General features: G+C 45.5%; 1 protein-coding gene and 1 long non-coding RNA gene across 5 annotated transcripts in view; one reads left to right on the forward strand and one right to left on the reverse strand.

Annotated features, from left to right (window-relative positions):
• Gng12 (G protein subunit gamma 12) overlaps positions 1–16,000 on the forward strand; it is a 118,623-nt gene that overhangs the window by 96,267 nt on the left and 6,356 nt on the right. The window lies entirely within an intron of this gene.
• On the reverse strand, positions 266–15,758 carry LOC141424915 (uncharacterized). Its single transcript, XR_012449864.1, has 3 exons — positions 15,303–15,758; positions 3,629–3,779; positions 266–1,316 (listed from the first exon to the last, which is right to left on the reverse strand). It is a non-coding gene; the product is annotated as an uncharacterized lncRNA (long non-coding RNA).

Raw genomic sequence — 16,000 nt, forward strand, 5'->3', positions numbered from 1 at the left:
AGATTTCCATGTTGGGTAAAAGTGGAAGTGACATACAAACATGTGGCAGCATCAACAGGTATGTTGACAGGTGTGACAGGGTATGTTCCCCCAGAATTCAGCCAGGAATGGTTTTCATGTATAACAGACATTCAGAGATTGCGTAAATGCCAGCTTTGCTCAGTTATGAATGTGGACACTGTTTATAAGAATCTCACACACTTATTTATTCGATCTACTGAAATCAGTCTTATAATTTCTATGCATAATATAAACACGTGTCATTTATTTGGATTTACATTGTGCATAAAAGAACAGCAGGCACTTGTGAAAATATCCCCAGGACAGAATTTTGATAGAATCATCTTTAACCTTCTGAAATTTCTATTTGGTCACAGAAGACAACTGAGTGCTTGCTCTCCTGGGATGGCTCTTAAGAGTTTAATCCCTGGGCCCATTAAGTGTTAGAAAAGTTTAACTGACTTTATGCTTAAGTACACGAGTAAGTAAAAGGCTTTAATATTGCAGTGCTAACTGTTAGGGTTGCTTGAAAGTGTATGTTATATCCAATGCCACCCATGAGATGAGTAGCCTTGGGGAAGCAGCCCCTTTTCTTTCACTCTTCAGCACTTGACCTTCACAGTTAGCTTAAACAGAGAAGGCATTTGAGACACTTCCTTCCCTCCAGAGCTCACAGCATCCGAACTGTATTTCCTGTATCTGTCTTTAACACCAAGGGAAAAGTACCACCAAGTATGGAGACCTGAGAAGGAGCTGTTGTTGAAACTAAAGATGGCAGGTGCCTAAAGTCAAAGTCAGTACCACCTCCCTCCCATTGACACATATAAGAGTGGTGGCAGTGTGTGCATGGCATTGTACTTTGGAGACCCAGGCAGAACTTCACTCAAGACACACAAGAAGTCGTGCAAAGGTGTTCTTTTTTAATTTGGAGATGCTTACTATGGTTCCTGGCTGATAATTAGAATCAGAGCTAAGTAATTAGTTTCTGTAACTAACCCCCTTTGACAGATAATGCAGTTGAGAGAGTATTTATTCTCTGAAGGAATCCTTCTGTAATGTGACACCGACCCAGTTTGTTTCAGAAATTCTCATGTTGTACCCCGGGTTCAGACCATTATCATTACTCTCCTAAAGGACTGTGTCCATGTTTTATCGGATTCGGTAGGGATTGTTGTCCCGCTGTGTCCTGAGTCATGAAGAAGAGCTGCAGAGCTGTCACTTCCTGCCAAGCTGGAGTCAGCATAGACTTATTCTTCATGTGTTGCCCATGGAAGATAAAAGAACCACGTGATACGAGGTGCCTGCCCTGTAGGAGCCTGTGTCAGACAAAGGATTAGGCTTAGGGAAGGATGAGAGATACATTATGGCCACAGTTTTAAAGCCAACTCACATAAAATTAAGTCACTAGTATGCCAGGAGACACAGAGGCTGGGAATAGGTCTGGCCTGGAAAATCCAGGGCTGAAAGAGGCCACACTAATTCTTTCCTGGAGTTGATGGACAAGAACCTTCTACTCCGTTCCACTGAAAGTTCTTGTTTTGCAAACTTCTTGAATTTAAGTGAACAAAATATATGAAGCAAGTGGTTTGAAGTGGATGCCTCCAGGGAGGGATGCTTGGGCATTGGTGCCCACCCTGTAAAGTGGGCAGAGGGCTCACTTGTGATCAGTGGGCTGATCACAAGGCCATTCTTTGCACTGTGTACATTGGACATACCATTAGGTCAGGATCAGGAGGAAGAAATTACATCATTATTAATGTACGTATCTGTCATTCTGTAATAACACATCTCACCTAATGATCCTAACAATGACCGTGTAATGGGAATGTGGGGACTGTAGAATTTTACTTCTAACTTGTATTCTTAAAACAAACATATCCAGAGGCAGAATGAACCCCATGCAGCTTAACTATTGAAGGCACCTGGACTCATGAGCAGCTAGCTCACAGCCACTCCTGTGCCCTCCGTATCCTCCACTCTTGCAGTTTCATGGTGGTGCTCTTGAACCTGTATTAGTGCAGGTACACAGTTCGTACTCATGTGCACCTCACAGCTCTTGCTCACTCAGAGGTTTACATGTGTCGTATGCATCAGAAGTTCCTTTATGCCAGGCACAGTGGCTCAAGCCTATAATACGAGCTACTTGGGAGGTGGAAATTGGAGGATCACAGTTCAAGGCCAGCACAGATAAAAAGACAGCAAGATCCTATCTCAAACAGCAAGCTGGACATGGTGATGCATCTCTGTAATCCTAGCTATATGGGAGGCAGAGGTAGTAGGATTAAGGTACAAGGCCAACCCTTGGCAAAAAGTGGAGACCCTAAGAAATAACTAAAACAAAAAAGGGCTGAGAGTATGGCTGAAGTGGTAGAACACATGGCTGGTACAAGTTAAGGATATCTGGACCATAGGGTTGGGCCCTGAGTTCAAACCCTGACCAAAAAAAAAAAGCTCACTTCTATTTTGCTTTCTTTCTTTTTTCCTTACCAGCCTGAGCTTCCTGGCTCCCTGTCTGCTGCTTTTCCATGTCTGACCTCCCAGCTCTTTCCTCCACCTCCCCCCTTCCTAATTTCCCAGCCCAGTCCTGAGCTGGTCCCCTGGCTCTCACAGAGGGCCTTTCCTAGCATCTTTACTTCCTCCCTAGTTTCTCAACACTCCTACTTTGAGAAAGGCTCTGCTGCCAGCCATCTTATAAAACAGCCCTGCCCCAAAACCTATCCAGCTCCTCGTCTTCTTACATGTCACATCTCTCCAAACATTGCTGGATGTGCAGGCTCCGTCCTTGACTTAGTTCTCTCTTCAAATCCTGTGAGACCTGTAGTCTCTCCACACTGGAAAGCACTCATTTGAGGTCCCCATCACTGAGACCAGTGTGCTAGTCCTGTCCTCTATTTTCTTCACCCCCATAAAGCCACGACCTTCCTACTTTCGTGAATGACTAGCAAGGGGAAGTTGGTTTGGCTTGGTTTGGTTTAATCGTGAAAGTGTCACCTGTGTCTGAGAGCACACAGTCTGGAGCCAGGCTCCCAAGGGGTGAGCGTCCCCCCTCACCTTCTGTCTGACCTTGGCTGTGTTCTCAGTGCTGACTCCCTTGGTTCCCTCTGTGCTGCACTGGGCAGAACAATAGTAACAGCCTTCTAGCATTGTTTGGAGTTTAAGTAAGTTTATCTGTCAAGCCCTTAGAACAATGCTTGGCAAGTGTAAATGCTATCTAAAGTTTACCTCATATCAAAAACTAAAAGCTTACATACTGTAGCAGTAAGTTAAAAAAAACACTAAAATTGCTATCACCCACCAAGCTACATTGTGGAGTAGATTTGTCTAATATGCTCTCTGGGTACATTTTTAACTAAGTATCTTCATGCAGCATTCCTCCTTAACATTCCCTCCCCTCCCCCAGCTTTTGTGGTGGCGTCATCCTGTCCCCTGCCCCTTCTTGGCTCTTTAAGGTGCCCTCCTTGTCAAAGCCTACAGGTTTCCTTCACACCAGCCCTCAATGAGAGTGGCCATCTCTGAACTGTCACTCCCTGTTCAGCCCTAAGGACAGAGTCTTGTTTGTTCTGACATTTTCATGTCTCTCCCTCTCCCTACCTCCCTCCCTCTCTCTCTCTCTTTGCATTCCAGTTACCTTTATTTGTGTGAAGTCTCATGTTGTGATGGGATGGTGGTAGGCAGCACTGGTGGTTTCCATGAACTGGCCGTTTTCTATTTTATTTCACTTCATCATTACTGTCCTGTGAGACAGGTCCTCTCCTTATCTTACTTCACACACAGAGAACCTGGGAGTGCAAGGACAGCAGTGACATCATGCCATACAAAATGACAAACCTCACATTTGAACCCAGGTCCTTCTGACCCCCAAACCAGGCTGTATTACCTACCCAAGACCATCGATGGAAGTAGCCTACCTTGCCTTTCTGTCTGTCATTTCCCCTCCCCACAAAGAGCTTGTTCAATCATTTTTTCACTTGCGCTCCCTTAACACCTGTCACTCCTGCCTAGAAACTGTTGGCGGCTCCCATTTCACCGAGAAAATACTTTAATGGGCTGTCTACTGCTCTATCAGCAGCCACTCTGAAATTCTCCATGTCTTCATCCGCACCTCTCCAGCTCCTGCCAGGTTGAAGGTTGATTCATTTCAGGCCTATATTGTTATCTGTCTTCTCGTGGGCTGAAGCCATCTCTGACCATCCCTTCCCTAAGTTCCTAATTCCTGCCTTTGCATGTTTGCCAGCCCATCTACGCTCCTCATGATACTCAGACTTTAGTTCATCAAGTCCAGTGGCCTGCGTGCATTGCTGCTGATGCCCAATTGTTGATGGCAATGGTGCAGTCTGTGATCAGAAGACTTCCAAATTCCTTGTGTCCTGAATGATAGAATTCACAGCAGGACACATGGATATAAATGGAATTTATTAAAAGTTAGGAAGGGAAATACAAAAGGGAACATGGTGGGGCCCAGGTGGAATCTGGAGGCAGAGAGTGCTTTTAAAATTTATGCTAATCTAGGGGAAGGGAGGAACCAGGTGATTCCCATCCAGTAATCAATGAGTGGGGAGGGGTGTGGGCGGTTCCTGGGCCAGGGGAGGGCAGTCCAGACTGTCCCTGAGCCAGGACATTAAGTCAGATATTTTCTATGTGTCCCGAACTTTCTCTAACACCAGCCTGCCTCAACTTCCCTGAGAGGCAAGGTCCCGAAAAAATCCTTTTGAGGTTGCTGAAGAGCTGGTGTTCTCTTTTTTCTGAATCTGCTTCAAGGTGACAAGGGGAGGCAGATCCTACCTACAGTGGGAAATTGTCTCTCCTACTTCTCTGCCTTGGAGCTCATTTGGACCCAAAGGAGACCACAAGTGATAGTCAGGACAAGGTTGCAGGGCACGATGACTGTCAGTGTCATGAGCTACACACTCTCTGCTGCATCCTTTCCCAGCCTGCAACTCTCTCACCATTTCTCACTCCAACAAGAGGCTGGGCACCATTCAAAGGAGGGCAGTGGCTGCCTGTTAACCTCCTACCTTGGTGTACAGTGAACACTGTCCTAGGCATGTTTTAAGTGGTTTGGAAATCTCACTTTTTATAGTAGTGTTTGTTCCCCAAAAAGCATTGAGTCCTTTTAGGGCAGTTTTTGTCCTCTTCTTCTCTGGGCATGCTGTTTCCTCTCCAACCTCAGAAGGCTTCTAGGGGCTGTAGGACAGATGTAGTATGGAGCAGTGCTTAGGAGCACCAGGCTTCATGGCAGCCCTAGCACTTGTCACGAGGACATCACTGAGCCTCAGCATCCCCACTGGCAGACGGACAAATAATACTCACTTTAGCATGACCTCCAGAATATAGTGTTAGTTCAAATAAAACCAGGGCACAGAGCAATGCATACCCATGCTCCTGTTTGTATTTTTTTAAATGGATATACAGAATCCTGTCTGTATACACAAAAGATGACCTCAGAAGGAAGCTTGACAAGTTTACAGCAATATCTGGAAGAGGTTAGAGTTCAAGAAGAGCTCAATTTTGTTGTACACCCTTTTGTACTGATCAAGATATTTGCTATATGCTTATATTCCTCTCTAAGAGAAAAAAAAGCTAACTGGTTAAACAATAGTTTTCTCTTTTCCAGGGATGTTGTGAAGAGTATATACAGAGCTTTGCATAGAAAAGGCACTCTGAAAATGTTGCTTTTTTTTTTTTTTCAATAGTAGCTGTGGAATTCTTCCACTGGGTTACTCATTCATTCATTGGTAAACACATGAGATGTCCAGCTATCGTAAGCCAGCCAGGCAGATATTAGCAAACCTTTCCTCAACCTGTCTTGCTACACTGGGCAAAGAGTAAAACTTGTTTATAAGCACTTTCAGGTTGACTGTAAACACACGTCTCAATGGATGGCTGAATCCTGGCCCAGCCTAGCAGGGATGGGACTGGGTCCTAACACCACGGTGGGGCATCACGTCCCTATGGGCCTCCTTCAAGATCTGCAAACCTGTTTGGGGTGCAGTATGCACGGGTGCATAGCAACATGGCATAGCAACACTAATGGCCAGCCCATGCTGGAGCTGAAAGTTCACTGAGTCACTGATTGGCCCTAAACAAGTGCATGGGAGCCCCAGGAACTCCACCCAGGTCTCTGAGAGCTGTGCTGGGAGCCAAGCAAGTGGGCATCCATTGGCTCATCTATTGGTGTTGTGTGGGACACCTGTGATAAGGAGCAGCAAGGTGTATCCTGTTTCTAAGAAAACAAACAGTAGCATACAAACACTCCCAGGTATAAGTGCATGCTAGCTGGTGTGTGTTTACTACATTGTGTGTCTCATTCTAACCAAGGAATGTAATTGAAGCCTCATCTCTGCATTAATCCATAGGAGAGAGAAGGTGGCATGGGATACCTCATCTGCTGGATTAGGGCATAGCTTTGAATTTGGAGAAATCTGGACTAAAGTCCTGTTTCTAGCTGGGCACCAGTGGCTCACATCTGTAATCCTAGCTACTCAGGAGGCAGACAACAGGAAGATCATGGCTCGAAGCCAGCCTGGGCAAATAGTTCATGAGACCCTATCTCAAAAATACTCAACACAAAAAAGGGCTGAAGGAGTGGCTCAAGTGGTAGAGTATTTGCCTAGCAAGAGTGAGGCCCTGAGTTCAAACCCCAATACTGCCAAAAATAAATAAATAAAATTTTGTTTCTACCACTTAATAACTTTGTTTCCTTGGGCAAAGTTTGATCTCAATAGGTATAATAAATCCAATTTCTTATTACAGAAAATATTAAATGACTAATATCGGTATAGAGTATTCGATACAGTAGCAGGCACATAGTAACCAATGAATAAAAGTAGTTGTTATATTACTGAGCTAACAATATGACCTGAAGACAATATTTGTACATTTATGTAGTAATAGGCATTAAAGAGCATATATATAATTACGCACTAAAATTAATGGTGGTACAGATCTTTTTGAGAGGTTGTAAGAGCTATTAACCTTCTCTTCAAGGAAAAAAAAGAAAGCATAGACATACATACCAAATTTTGTACAATTTTAGGGTATTCATGTGCAACTACCCCTACCTGCACTTTCTGTGCATGGGGCAGCCACTCAGGGGTCCTTTAACTCCTGAGCTATAAGCCCAGAGCAGGAATTCATAAAGGGAATTAGTCATAGTAAGCAAAAGTAACTAGGGAGACCTTCCTTGGAAGAGGCAACTGTGAACAGTAGCCTAAAGCAAGAAAGAATTTAAATAGGCCAAGAGAGGCAGGCAGAGAACTGGAGAGCAGGCTTAGGACTTGAAAACATAGCCCACAAAGCCAGGAGTTGGGGTGACATGCTGGCCTCTGGATCAGCCTCCCTGGGTTCAAATCCAAGCCATGCAGCTGACTAGCAGGTTCACCCTAGGACCTACCCTTTGTGTCTGTTTCTTCAGTTGTAAGATGGGTTTGAAAAGAGAACTTACTTCACGGGGTCATTTGTTGTCATATAGCCTGGTGCCTAGCATTTGGTAAGCCCTATGTAGAAAGAAATAAGCTTCTTTTGGATTAGGAGTTTGGTTATGGTGGCAGAAGCATTAGGGAAGATCTTGAGTACAAACTGAGCCCTTTGAACTTTTCTTGGGGGATCCTGGGAAAGCCCTTGATCTTGCATGAGCCAGCTTTTCAGAGGACTGAGTTGATAGCAGGACTGTACGTAAGCGTACTGGTCAGGATAGATGAGAGTGGAAGACGATTGGGGATGGGGGTGCTGTTACAAGGCTAACATAGTACCTTGGCTTGTGTGGGAAGCCATGACAGTGGGTAAAATTAGGAGCCAGGACAATGAGGGCAGTAAAAATGTGGGGTTTGTCAAAGTGGAATTCAAGAGAATTTAGAAGGCACCATTGTCTAAGATTACACCATCCAGTGAAGCACTCCTGTCATGTCCAGGGAGGTACCATGACTATTGAGCACTCAACCACAGTAAATCCCACTTGGGATGTGCTGCAAGTATAAAATACATACCAGGTCCCAAAGACTTAGTACCAAAAATAAACTATCTCATTAACTTCTCTAAGGATTACATGTCACCTTTGTTCATCTTGGGCTAAACAGAATATATTAAAACTAATTTTTTTTCATGTGGCCACTAAAAACATTCAAATCACATTGTGTGGCTTACATTTCTATTGACTAGCTCCTGGTCTAAGTAACTAAAAGCAGCACTCCAGGGCAATGGAGGTGTCACTCGTGGTGAAGGAAAGTGAGAAAGATCCAAGTACCTGTGACTAGACCATTTAAGTATAAATTTAAATTGACTGCCTTTGGCCATTGGGGTTGAGGTAAATGGTCAAGGCTACCTATGAAATGCATTGGTCATATCTAAAGTCATAAGGTGGACATGGCATCATCTTTTTCCTGAGTACCAGTGTCTGTCAGGCAAGTGCTAAGTAATTTACATACATCTTCTCAATTCATACTGGAAGCAGCCCTTTGACAGATATACTATTATTACCTCATCCCATTTTATTTGTGAGGCTCAGAGAATAAAGCACCTTGGGGTAGTAAGTGACCAGCCAGGATTTGGATTTATCTAACTGTAATAGCTACACCAGAGTCCCATGACTGAGCCCTGAGGATACCTGACCCAAAGAAGGAGCAAGAGCTGTAAAGAAGGGACAGCACTGGACAGAGCAAGAACAAGATTGTCTAGCAAAATGGTACTTCAGAAGGAAAGGTCTGTTAAGGAAGAAAATTTAGACTTTTGTGGTTAAAGAAGTATGTCAAATGGTAACAGTGATTTCAAATTGAAGAGGCTTAGTCCTGTGGGCTGCATTCTAAAAGGAGTTAGAAATTTCCAGGGCTTGTTCAGACCTTTGAAGAATGAAGCATAGATTGAAAGAGTAGCATTCTTCTAAATTGACCTGTTTTGATTCCGGGCAGAAATAAACATGACAGGATCAAGAGGCAGAGTTTGATCATCATGCCTGGCATTTCTCAGGAGGACCCATGTCAGAATCACCTAGGAAGTTGTTTAATACAGCCTTTTGGGCCCCGCGTTAGACCCACTGAGTCAGGTTTTTGAAGCAAGTGCCCTAATTGTTCTGGACACACAGTAAAATTAGGAACTTGCTGCCCAGCCTCTGCAGCTGGATTTATTACCAGGATTGGCTTGTTCTTCTGGCTCCCTACCAGCTTCTCTAGGGCACAGAGGACAATGGGATCATCTTGTATCTTTAGCAATAGTCTTACCTAGAAACTAGGCCAGTTGTTCTTTTAAATAAGAACAGTCTATTCCCCTTGGCTTCCAACTTCTCACAAAACCTCTTGGCTACACACTTCCTGCTGACATTGCTGTGAGGACTACCTGGCCAAATGAGCCATAGTCCCTGAATGAAGCCCAGTGTCTTCTTTTGTACAGGGCTCCTGTCTGACACCTGCTCCTTCTTTTTCCCAGCCCCTTCCTTATGTTCTTGCTGTTCAGAGGCAGGCAGCACACAATGGTGAGTGACACCATGATCTTGGGAGTCAGGTAGCCAGGCTCCAACTCCACCATGTAAACTGGAGGTGCTCTTAGGCAAGAACTTGTTAACCTTTCTGTGCATCCTCTGTAAAACACATGACAAAAGGATGTATCTCCTAAAACTGTTAAGAGAACTAAATGCAACAGTGCGTGGAATTTACTCACCTGATACAGGCTCAGTAAATGATGCCAGTAGTCAAAATTAACCATTTAAAGTTGATATCTTTATGATTATTATTCAGAGATGTACACCAGAAGGCAGGTAAAACCAGCTAATGAAAGTACCAGATGAGGACATAGAAGACATCCACCAAGTCTAACAGCATGCTACTCTTGCAGGATGAGCTCCCCTGAGGTCAGAAGAGCAGTTCTCCTTTTGTGTCCTGCTAATTCCAGGCTTACGTAAAATTCTCTTAGCAGACCTCAGGATGCTGTGTCTTCCTCACCCAAGACTATTTTCCACTTCTCCCTCTTACTTTCTTCCCCAATATGCCAGCAGCATGTTCTCTGTGTCCTTTACTCTCCGGACTGTGCGAGAACAGGGTGGGACATGCAGCCAGCTACCCTAGGCCTTAGGTCCTGCAACTTTGGTTGGGAGAAGGAGAAGGAAAATTTTCTGTCTCCCTGTTCAAGTCTTAGTGTTAAAGGTGTTCAGCAATGAGGACATGACCATATTAGAAATCATAGCTGATATTTATAAGTTATTTAGTTTATAAAACAGATTAATAATTGAGCATTATTCGTGATTCAGTCATAGCAATGAGAAAGCAGTCTTGGCAGTTTTAGCATAGTGGCCTTAAAAGAGAGAGTGGGGTGTTCACCTAATTATTGCAAGGAGCAGGCTCTCAATAGAGTCCCTAGGAAGGACTCCTGCCACCATAACACTGGACCTGGAGCCCCAGGGGAGTGCAGAGTTGGGAGGCTGCATGCTGCTTGGCCTCTCTGTACCTGGTTGCTACGACTGGACACTGGGGTTCCTTCAGCTCCCCAAACTGTAACTTTCCCACCAATATGCTGTTGGAGAAGTAAGCCAAGCAGCCAGAAATTGCCCATCTTGCTTCTACCAACCAGGTCTCTCCCAAGGGCATGGATTGGTGGAACCTGCACATCCAGAGCCCTGGCAGAAGAGATGGTCATTTGCTAGGAACACCTTGAGCTGTTACCATGGTCCAGGGGGCTCAGGAACTGCGCTTTATCCTCACATTGCTGGACTAGAAATCCGAAGTCAGTGTTGGCAGCGTTTGTTTCTCCTGAGGCCTCTCCTTGAGTTGTAGACAGCTGCCTTCTCACAGTCTTCCTTCTGTACCCTTCTATGTCCAAATTTCACCTTCTTATAAGGATACCCAATCATTGGATCAGGGCTCACCCTAAAGATCTTATTTTAACTTAATTACCTCTTTGAAGACCTTGCTTATCTAAGTATAGCCGCATTCTGAGGTCCTGGGGGTTGTTAGATCTTCAACATATGAGTTGGAAGAACAATCACAATTCTGCCCATAACACTGGGAGATGTCACTTTTCACTTTTCAGCCCTTGGTGAGTTTGCTAGGATGAGGTTGAAACTGCTGTGTGGCACCAATCCATTGCAAGCTACGAAGTGCTTAGTGCCTACCACGTGGTAGATGGTGAGAGGCTGCACTAGTTTTCTTTACTTTATTTCATTCTCATGCTTTCATGTACGTGTGTGCATGGCACTGGTGATCAAACCACGGGCCTCACACATTCTAGGTAAGCATTATACCACTGAGCCACATCCCAGCCTGCCACACACTTGTTTTCTCTGATACTGTTGACAGTCTTTTGAATAAAAAAGTGGTATGCTTAAATAGTTTGTAAGTCTGGCTCAGGGGCTTCAAGCTGAGAAGTGGCAGGAGTTAGCCCTAACTAATCATCAAATGTTGCCCTGGAACTAGCTATCCAGGGCATAGTGTAAAGAAGGCATCACAAGTTCAAATAGAGGGCCCCCCAGGTATGCTAGCAATGTTAAAAGGAGCAGCTGTCACTCATTTCCAACTCGGTTTTGTAGAATTTTCTGATTTTTCCAGAAATCCTCCTTTCAAAGTAAAATCTCCCCATTTTTCAAGTGTTGATAATCAATGTAAAGTTAAAACATATACTGTGGAGTTAACTGGGGGTGGGGTGGGTGGGGGACCGGTGCAAGAACCAAACATTTCTGCCATCTGGATTTAGCTTATAGGCTCTGATATAAATAATGTGCTCATGAAGATAGAAAAACTTTGGTTTTCTTGTTTTTTTTAATTTTGTTTGACACAGAGTCTCTTTATGCAGCTCAGGCTGGCCTGGAACACGCACTTTTTCTCCCTCAGCTCCTGAATGCTGGTGGTGGCACACGCCCAGTTAGAAAACCTGTTTTTAAGAGCCTGCTCTGCACTCCCTCCAAGGCCTTGTAAGAATACTGGCACTACTGATCACAAAGCCTTGAAATTCTTCAGTAGCTGTCCAGATCTTTCTCTTGTCTCTCACCAAGCACATGGGCACGGGGTGCCCAGCAATTCATAAACATTTGTGCACATAGTGCATTGAGTGGAGTGCCTGTGTCCTCCCAACACCCCTGCTTAGGAAGAGTCCACCTTTTCCAGAGTGAGACTTAGGAAGTCAAAGGCAAGGCCAGAGGATAAGTGGTAGCTCGTGGCTTTCTTTTTTAACCCAGTCTTTTCTTACAGCCACAGGAGGATGTTAGCTCTTGAAAGTTGGCTTATCTCTGTGATTCATTTATTGGTCAGGCCAGTATGGCTTTGTCATTCAGACCCTAAGACTTGCTGGTGCTTTCCTGCCACTTTCTAGCCCCACCCTCCTCTGTAGCTCCTGGCCTCTCAACCAAGATGAAAATGCTTATATTTCCCTAAGGGACATCTTGTTCCTAAGAATTTCTAGGAACCTGAGAATTCAGATGAGCCACACCATCAAAACCAATGCCAATTATTTGACTAGCTAAACGCTACGTTTATTCAAATGTATTGCCCATGTGTAAAGCTGAAAGAAAGGCTGCGGAATCGATAGGTTTGTCAGATGGCCACATAGCTATCAGCTAAGACCCACACTGGCCTTGACCCTGCTGGGTGGTTGAATACTGGGCCTCAGGACCAGGAATGCTGACCTCAGTCAGTCCTTACCTGGGAGCTGCAGAGAACAGTGTCTGCTAGCTGGTGTATAAGATACACAGCCAAAATCCTTCTTCCCCAGAAAGGATGTTGCGTAAACACAAGGCAGTCTGCAAGCCACTACTCTAGGTTGGTGAGTGTCCAGGTCAGACTCTAGGTTGGGAAGTGTCCAAGTCACTCCTGATTAAGGGCCACAGTATAGAACATTCACGATGCAATGCCCTGAGTGTGTGTGAATCACCTTAAGTGGAATCATACCCTTTCTTCCGAGCAAGTGGGAAGGGTGGCGTCTGCAAAGAAAAGGCTTACAGTTGTTCAAGATGCACAGACTCGGTTACCTTGAAGCCAGTCTTTCTAACATCTGTTCCCTCCTCTGTAAAACAGGTGGAATGGTAATATCTCATTCAGGATTGTAGTGAGGCCTCCTGGAATAACGTGTGAAAGCAACGTGTGCACACTCAGGTTCCACAGAAATATCAGATGTTGTGTGCCTTGGAGGATGTTCTGTGTATGAATAAAGCAAGCTAATAGCACAAACAAACAGCCAGATATTCCCACCATTGAGGGAAGACCAGGGCAGGCCCTACAAAGGAGTAGAGATGTTTGGAGATAGGTTTCCCCAACTTCTCAGTCAATAGCTGCCTCAAGCCAGCTGTTGAAACTATGCAAAGCAGCTGCAAAGAGAGAGTCCTCAGCCAGCCCCAGCACTGAGAGTCCTCCCCTCCCAAGAGCCAAACAGCAGCAGCCCCTGCCTAGACATAGGCACCTCAGCAGAGCTGAAGAGGCTCCTCAACCTGAAGCTGAATGATTTTGAGCTGATTTCTCCATAAGAACAAAGTTACAATAAAAGGTTACAGTCTTTTCCAGTGGACCATGTATATATTCTAGGGATGTCCACAAGTATCCCATTTAATTGACTTCCTAAAGCTATTGCTATACAGTGTTCAGTAGAAAGCTGCATTAAAGGATCTGTAAAACTCTCCTAACTCCAAAACGTTCACTAGTTTTCTGGATGGGGTTATCCATGTGCCAGTAGAGAAGAAACTTTTGGCAAGAGAAACCGTGTTTGAATTGGGAACTTGAGAAAGGTGGCAAGCAGTGAAAGAGTGAGGTGTCCCTGAAGCAAAAGAAAGTGTCACTTACTTGTTTAATATCTCTATGAGGGCAGGCTCTGTATCCCTCCTACCCATCTGTTCTCAGCACACTGTACCCAGAACCTGTAGCACTAAATTAAAAATGTCTTCCTGGGCCTATTCACAGGCCGAATATACTCGTACACACATGTAGTCCCAGCTACTTGAGAAACTGAGGCAGAAGGAGCACTTGAGCCCAGGAGTTCGGTTCCATCCTGGGCAACATAGTGAGACTCAGTATCTTTAAGGAAAAAAGAAAAAAGTGTGTTGCGTGGACTTTGTAGAGCCTGGGACTGCAAGATTCCTTCCCATGGAAGGGAGCAAGCTGGGGGAGTGGTGAGAAGGTCCCCTGTGAAGGAGCAGGTCAGAACACCCACCTGCAAGAAGCCGGAGCTGGCAAGCGTGCATTGTGTATTGCTCGCATTTCTTATCTTTTTCTGCCTTGTTTTGTTTCTTACTGGCTAGCTTGCTGTTTTAATCCCAGCTGCAACACAGTGGGAAAGGAAAGTCTTTCCTAACCAGATGCCAGTTCTCTCATGACTTTGAAAGGGACCTACCCAGGCTTTTATGACTAGATCCTGACTATGGACTATTTGCTTGTGACCACGCAGGTGGGAGCAATGGGCAATTTAGTCTTGACATGTGTGACCTGTTCTGCAGTTACAGGAAAACTTGCCCTGGCACAGAAACCTTTATGCACTAGGGATTGAGAAGAGAATGCATGACATTATCCTCACACAAAGGGAAAATTCAGAAAATCCTGAGGGTGCAGTCTGGAAACCACAGGCCACTCAGAGAAGGTGTCAGGTTCACATTCTGGAGGCTTGAGAGCCAGCCACCAGCTGGAAGGGGAGCCCATGTTGCAGGGAATAGACCATGTAAACCAACTTGCTGTGCATCCAGGCATTGCACACTGATTGCAGTGAGGCTGCCCCTGCCTCCATTGCATCCCAGGCCCCTAGCTAATAAGCCTGGTCTGGGAGCACAGAAATGGGCTGGGCCAGACCCTGGGGTATGGGCTACACCCCCAGGGAGGAGACCATAGGCCTCTCCCTTGGGTGGTGCCACAGGACTGAGGAATCTGCGGAAAAGGCAGTAGCAGTCTGGGAGTGTGTTGAAATCAGGTCGCCCAAGGCCTAGGACAAGACAAAGACACCCTGCCCTGCCACACACTTCCTTCTTCCAGTTTCCTGTACTGCCAGTCTTCCTTATTCCTCAGAGAATCCTATGTTGGCTGTCACGAGCCCTTCCATTCTGCCTTGAGAAAAAAGTGTGGCAGAACTACCTAGGGATCTGCTCAAAAGTGCTGATGCCAGAGCCCCACCAAGACCCAGTCAAAACCCTCAAGGCTCCCTGAGCAGGTAGGAAAGGGGCAGGCAGAGCAAACAGGTAAGTAAGGAATTCCATCTCACAGTGCTGTGGGTGTGACCCCCAGGATAAAAATAATAGCTGCTGGCCTTTAGTCCTATGCTAGACACCAGGTGTGCATCAGTGAATTGAATCCCCTCTCACCCCACAAAAAAAAAAAAAAAAAAAATTGAGGTTGATGTAATAGTATACTTACATTCCACGTGAAAAAGCTTGAACACAGAGAAGTGAAGCAGTCTGTCTGGTTTCACCCAGTTAGTAGCAGAGACAGGGTCCAAACCCAGGAATGTGACGCCTGCCTGTGAGGCCAGCTTCAAAGTTCTGCAAGCAGTTAAAGAAGTTTTATTTGTGCATTTGACCCAAAGCTTCCCGTGACCTCAGAGGGTGCAGCCCTATCCATATCCTTGAACTCATCCCTGTTCACACTCATCCTAAGTGTGGCAGGACTCTGTGTGGAGCCTGTGGGTTGCTGGTGGTTTTTGCAGCCTACTCTGCACAGCTTTGTGCAGCTGCGGGCCTTCCAAAAGGTTGAGTCAGCCAGGGTTTGCTGGTGGCGCCACAGTGCCCTAAGACTGCTGAGCGCTTGCATAGCACTGGGGAGGCACACCTACTGTCCACCTGCTTCCATGAGTCATAAAGCTGCCACACTGTTGCCAAGCCTGCCAGCTCTGCCTTTTCCTCGTCGCCACCATGCTGAGTGAACTTAACCATATATGGCAGGGGCACCAGGCAGCACTTGTCCTGAGCCTGTCTCCCTCTTCAAATGTGCCACTGGATAACCAGACAGGTCAAAGCTCAAGGGCCAGGCTGTTGCCATTGCTTTGCATCAGGTGGCTGGGGAGAAAGGAAAACAGAGCAGCCTAGACTCCAAGGAGAGTCAATCCTCAAACATAC

Source organism: Castor canadensis, chromosome 7 (genome assembly GCF_047511655.1).
Source record: "Castor canadensis chromosome 7, mCasCan1.hap1v2, whole genome shotgun sequence".
Lineage (NCBI taxonomy): Eukaryota > Metazoa > Chordata > Mammalia > Rodentia > Castoridae > Castor > Castor canadensis.